General features: G+C 39.6%; 2 long non-coding RNA genes across 2 annotated transcripts in view; both read right to left on the reverse strand.

The window, feature by feature from the left end:
• LOC134793860 (uncharacterized) overlaps positions 1-5,489 on the reverse strand; it is a 355,027-nt gene that overhangs the window by 25,109 nt on the left and 324,429 nt on the right. The window lies entirely within an intron of this gene.
• On the reverse strand, positions 798-3,009 carry LOC134794051 (uncharacterized). Its single transcript, XR_010144626.1, has 2 exons — positions 2,252-3,009; positions 798-1,567 (listed from the first exon to the last, which is right to left on the reverse strand). It is a non-coding gene; the product is annotated as an uncharacterized LOC134794051 (long non-coding RNA).

Below are 5,489 nucleotides of genomic sequence, written 5' to 3' on the forward strand. Positions count from 1 at the left end.
CCAGAGGCGTGTGAAGTATAGTATTTCCTTGGACAGACACATGCTTGAACATGTATTTTTTTGTATTTGTGTAATTGATTTGAGTCAATCTGTCCTCGCTAGAGATACGGGCGGCCGTTTGCTCTTTGTTTCAGGAAGAGCTGTATTGGTAGTGGATTGCGGTGTCTGTTTAGTTGTTTTGGACAGGTACGGTACGGTTCCCACAATGGTACGGGTGAACCTGCCACCTAATGATGGATGGAGTTATTAAGTTACACAGTGTGTAAATCCAATACGGGCGAATATTTAAACGTTGGTTAACATATATAGGACCTAAGAAGTATATTGAGATGAATTTTGCTTAGAAATACAATGAAAATATTAACCAAACAAAATAATTCAGCCCGCAATGAAAAGCAACACACAAGTTATGAGATACGAGCTTATTAAAGTATCTGTCAACGCTGGTTGGCCCTATGGGCACGCAACGAAAGCAACGCCTACTCTGATTATATAAAGGGAAATAAAAAACCCACCAACCAATGTTCTGCTACCAATGAAAACACGCGAATTGTTCCTGAATTTCGCGGTGTATAGACCCAAAAGTTTTTGTGAATTACCGCTTCCAGCTATTAGCCAGGGGTTCGGAACTAATAAACGTAAACGGCTCTATAATTGATAATTATAGTTAATGCCTTTCATGAGTTGCGTGTTAACAAATTAGTTTACTTGACCCTTGGCCGCGGTCTGACGCGTACACAATGTTATTGTATAACTTGGTATAACTATAGATTGTTGGCACGTCCCATAAAACGCAGTTTTTGAAAAATATATTTATTTAATTTCATCTACATAATTTATTTGATAACAATCCGTATAAATACATCCAAGATACACAAACTTTACAAAATTACATGACACACTCAATCATACGAAACACTCGTCAATAGTAAATATTTTAACCCTTTACCAGGCAGACATTTTAAAAATGGACATAGGAATCCGCGGGGCAAATTGTGAATTAAGTAAGACTTTATGTTTGTGCACTTATGGTACTAATTACAACAAAATTTAGGCTGTTTTAAAACGATTAGGCAATTAAAACTAATTTTTAACTATTTTGTTGTAATTATGTAGTACCATAAGTGCACAAACATAAAGTCTAATTCACAATTTGCCCTGCGGATTTCTATGTCTGAAAATGACAATCGAGTGTCAGTCTTACTCATCGAAAATAGAACACATCTCGGAAATATTTAGCCTGGTAAAGGTAAGGTCAGAGATGAGAAATAATTACTCCTGCCAATGTCAAACAAAATTAAACATTAATGAAATATGAATTAAATAAACATTTCATCTAGAGACCATCTCTATTGAATCTTATGAACAGCTCGTCAAAATTACATTTTTGGTACACCAAAATATCTGAACGGCCGAGGTACTCATAAATGTCTGAACACGCACTCTAATTGCCTTCAGAAAAGAGGTGTGTTCAGATATTTGTGAACACCTCGGCCGCTCTGATGTATCTGATGCAACGATCTAGTTTAATAACAATCAACCGCACCGCAGTTTCAACGCCAAAGACCTTCGAGCAACACCGGCTTCCGACACATCGGAAGGGAGGGGCCCAAGCGATATCTCACCGTACAAATCTTTCTGCCATTTTTCGCGGGGGGAAAGGTGCACACAGTCGCACTTCTCACACACTTACATACAAAATCCAATCTGTAATGACGACACAAATACATAGAAAATGACACACGTCAAAGACAAATCTTGCAAACCTCGATCTCTTTTTGTGTACGGACGTGTGACAAGTGTCACAACACGCACACTAACACATTTTCGTTGAAGTATGTTATTGTATTCTGAGAGATGAGAAGTCGGATTTGTCGCTCGACCGATCCGAAATTTGTACTGAGCGAGCAAAATCGATAAATCCAACAATTACATGAGACTAAAATATAATAATTGTGTTTGAATGTAATTAAACGTATGATATGTAAAAAAAAATATTACATGTGAAATGTAACACTTTCTTTTTGTAGATTTGATGTCCCCGACCTCTTTTTATAACAAAAAACCGAGCAAACAAGCATTTTAGTGCAGCAGTGTTCACGCGCGCGTCTGGACTCGGTCTAGTGAAAAATCCAAGTGCAACTAGTTTTATTACCCGCGTTAGATTAGATTGACGCGCTAATCTTGTACCTCGGCAGAGGGGAAATAGTGCGAATGCCGCCTCCCTTCCGTGTTGCTCGAAGCCAAAGACCGATTAATCGGTCACAGACCACAGAGCAACATAGACGTACGTGCATATGCTTAAAGTTCAATTTCAGTTTTGACACTTGGGTGGCGTGGGCGTGGCGTCCGAGTGACAGCTTTTGTGTTTGACACGGCGTCGAAAGGTTAAAAAATGGGACTATATTTCTGAATCTATACCTACGTTGTATTTCATAAACCATTACAAAATCAATGGAAAACAGCCTCCAAGATTAAATCGAGAAACCTAGGAACGTGATCCATGATATTCGGTTTCAGGGGTCCCTTCCATTTATTCCGCAAAGCGACTGCAACGTATTGTAGGTTTTATTTGTGTTACCATAGAAACGAAACGGATATTTTCCCCATAGCACCTCGCGGCCCAATTCTAACAATGCTTATAAGATGCCACAGGGATACGATACCGATCGATCAGTGTCAAAAGTGACGTTTTTGGTTGAAGAAATGTCACTTTTGACACTAACAGGCCGGTAGAGTATCGCCAAAGCTAATTTGAAATAGAGGAATATTATCAAAGTAAATTATGTAACTTTTACTGCCATCTTTCGACCCAAATGATTAACACTTTTAGAACGCCATTTGACTTTGATCCTTATTTTTTCACTGATATGTGTTTCTTAATGTCAAAAAGTATCGCCATCTATTCGAGGATATGCCAAAGCTATGGTGCCATCTTTTCGTGCGATGGCGCCATACCTGTGGCCTTTCTATTCCTCTAGTCAAATTCTCTTTGGTATCGCTGTGACATCTTAAGGGGCCCACTGATTAACAGTCCGCCGGACGGTATCGGCCTGTCAGTTAGAACAAAATTTTGACAGTTCCGAACAACTGACAGGCCGATACCGTCCGGCGGACTGTTAATCAGTGGGCCCCTTTAATAAGCATTGGGCCGTCGGACGCGAACAAAAGTTTTGAGCCAAGCCAACCAAGCTAACCCATATTTATATTTCAAAATATTTTGCTCGATTTTTTTATTATTGAGCCGTCCGAAAAGGGTTATTATTATTACCTACTAGCTTCTGCCCGCTACTTCGTCTGCGTATTAGTACTTCCATATTATGGCTCCTCTACACGATGGGCCAGCGCCGGCCACTCCAAGGGACGCATTTATTAGAGGGAGCAAGTGATATTGCTATCTGATTCTACCGCATGGCTGCGTCCCTTGGAGTCTTGGAGTGGCCGGCGCTGGCCCATCGTGTAGAGGAGCCATTAAATTCCACCGCCTTATTCAGCCCCTTACGGCATAGTTTTCGTTAGTAATAATTGTAACTATACCCCGATCGCTAATAAAATTCTATCAAATCTACCAGCCTGTTGTCATTTATAGTTCAGGGCACTGTTTTATAGGCTATAAGTTACAACTTTACGAGTATAGCGGCCACATTGTTGCATTTGACATGTGATTTACCAACAATACTGAGTAGCCTTTTGACTATTTTACCAATCAAGAATTTTATTGTAAATTTGTAAATTGTAGGTACTGGAATCGTGGTAATACATAAGATCCATAAGATACATAAGATCCTAATACATAAAATCTAGAAATCTAAATGCCGATGACATAATAGTTATTTACGATACAAGTGCGAAAAAAAAATAGGAAATTCGCAACGAGTGGCGAATTTTAAAACACGATCGAAGGGAGTGTGATAAATCGACACGAGTTGCGAGTAGGGTTGCCATACGTCCGGATTTATCCGGACATGTCAGGATTTTTGACCCTTTGTCCGGATTGCGGCCGGACTTGGCAAGTGTCCGGATTTTTAGGAATGACCTTATTAAAAAAAATGTTTACGTGATATACTGCGTAACGAATGCGATGCGGCGCGGGCGCGGGTCGGTCGCGCGCGGGGAGGGGGCTACGGGGTCGGGCGAAGGGAAAGGTAGATCCACGATACAGTACACCGCAGAGAGCAGCGCACCGCCGGGGCGTCGTTCAAGCTACGCCAAATCTCTGTTACAAGAAATGTCCGGATTTTTAGAGTGATGTCAGGATTTTTATCAGGACATTTAATTCTTCCATATGGCAACCTTAGTTGCGAGTTACCTGCACGCACGTGCACGTGTATCATACAACGTTTTACAGTACATAATTATGGCCCTTTAAATTTTCGACGTTGTTACCTAATGTGCTTATATAGAACAGGGTGTCGTAATGGAGCACCAGATGTACTGTAAAAAATACGAAAATACAAGCGTAGGTAACAATTTGAAATACAAACTGAATATCAAAGTCCTCGCGCAAAAATAAATACGCAATCTAATTTACCTCTATTACATTGTCTTTGACATTTAAGGAGCAAAGCGCACAGACAAATCTCAAATCAAATCTTCAAGAACTGGGCCTAAAAATAACTTTAATGATGTGCCTAAATCGCCGGAAAGTCACAAGCATTCATACACATGTCAGAGTAAATTAGTCAAATGTCTGAGATCTAATATAATTTAGTCAGATCGGGGTTAACGTTATAAATGTTATTATGTTTTAATATAATCCTAAAATCGGGCCATGTGAATTACTAAAACTCAATTCTTACGTGTTTAAGTATAGGAACGTAATCCAGTTTTAGGTAGGTACTTAAGTAACTAAAATTATGAAGATGTACAGTCAAAGAATTGAATATCAGTACCATTTCGTACCTTGTCATTGTCAAGTTGTCAGCGACAATCTTGCATGGTCACTTTATGAATGATTTTATTAAATTTGTTTCCATGCAATTTTGCAATTCGCTGTACATATCTACCTAATTCAGGTTTTTTAGTTATAGCTACATTTACTACATTCAACGAACTAGAGCTTTGACCAAAAGACTACTTTTACAATTTGAGTTCTTTAACCAACTGCACGTCTATTGAATAACGGTTTAGATAAATAAAAAAAAAACAGTTTTAATTAACTGGTTGCAGGTACAGTCAACCCACAAGATGGACAGACGATCTTGTTAAGGTCGCCGGAAGACGCTGGATGCGGGTCGCTTCCAACCGGCACGTATGGAGGTCCAAGGGGGAGGCCTATGTTCAGCAGTGGACGTCTTATGGCTGAGATGATGATGATGATGAGGTACAGTCAACAACACTCCCAGCTGTACATCGGTGGACCTTATTACAAAAGGCATAAGGTCCACCGATGTACAGCTGGGAGTGTTGTTGTACTTACATAAAGTTTCATTTTAAACTGACCATGGCAAGCTTGATAAGATCCTTATTTAGTTTCCATGTCAATTTAT

Source organism: Cydia splendana, chromosome 9 (assembly GCF_910591565.1).
Source record: "Cydia splendana chromosome 9, ilCydSple1.2, whole genome shotgun sequence".
NCBI classification, from domain to species: Eukaryota; Metazoa; Arthropoda; class Insecta; order Lepidoptera; family Tortricidae; genus Cydia; species Cydia splendana.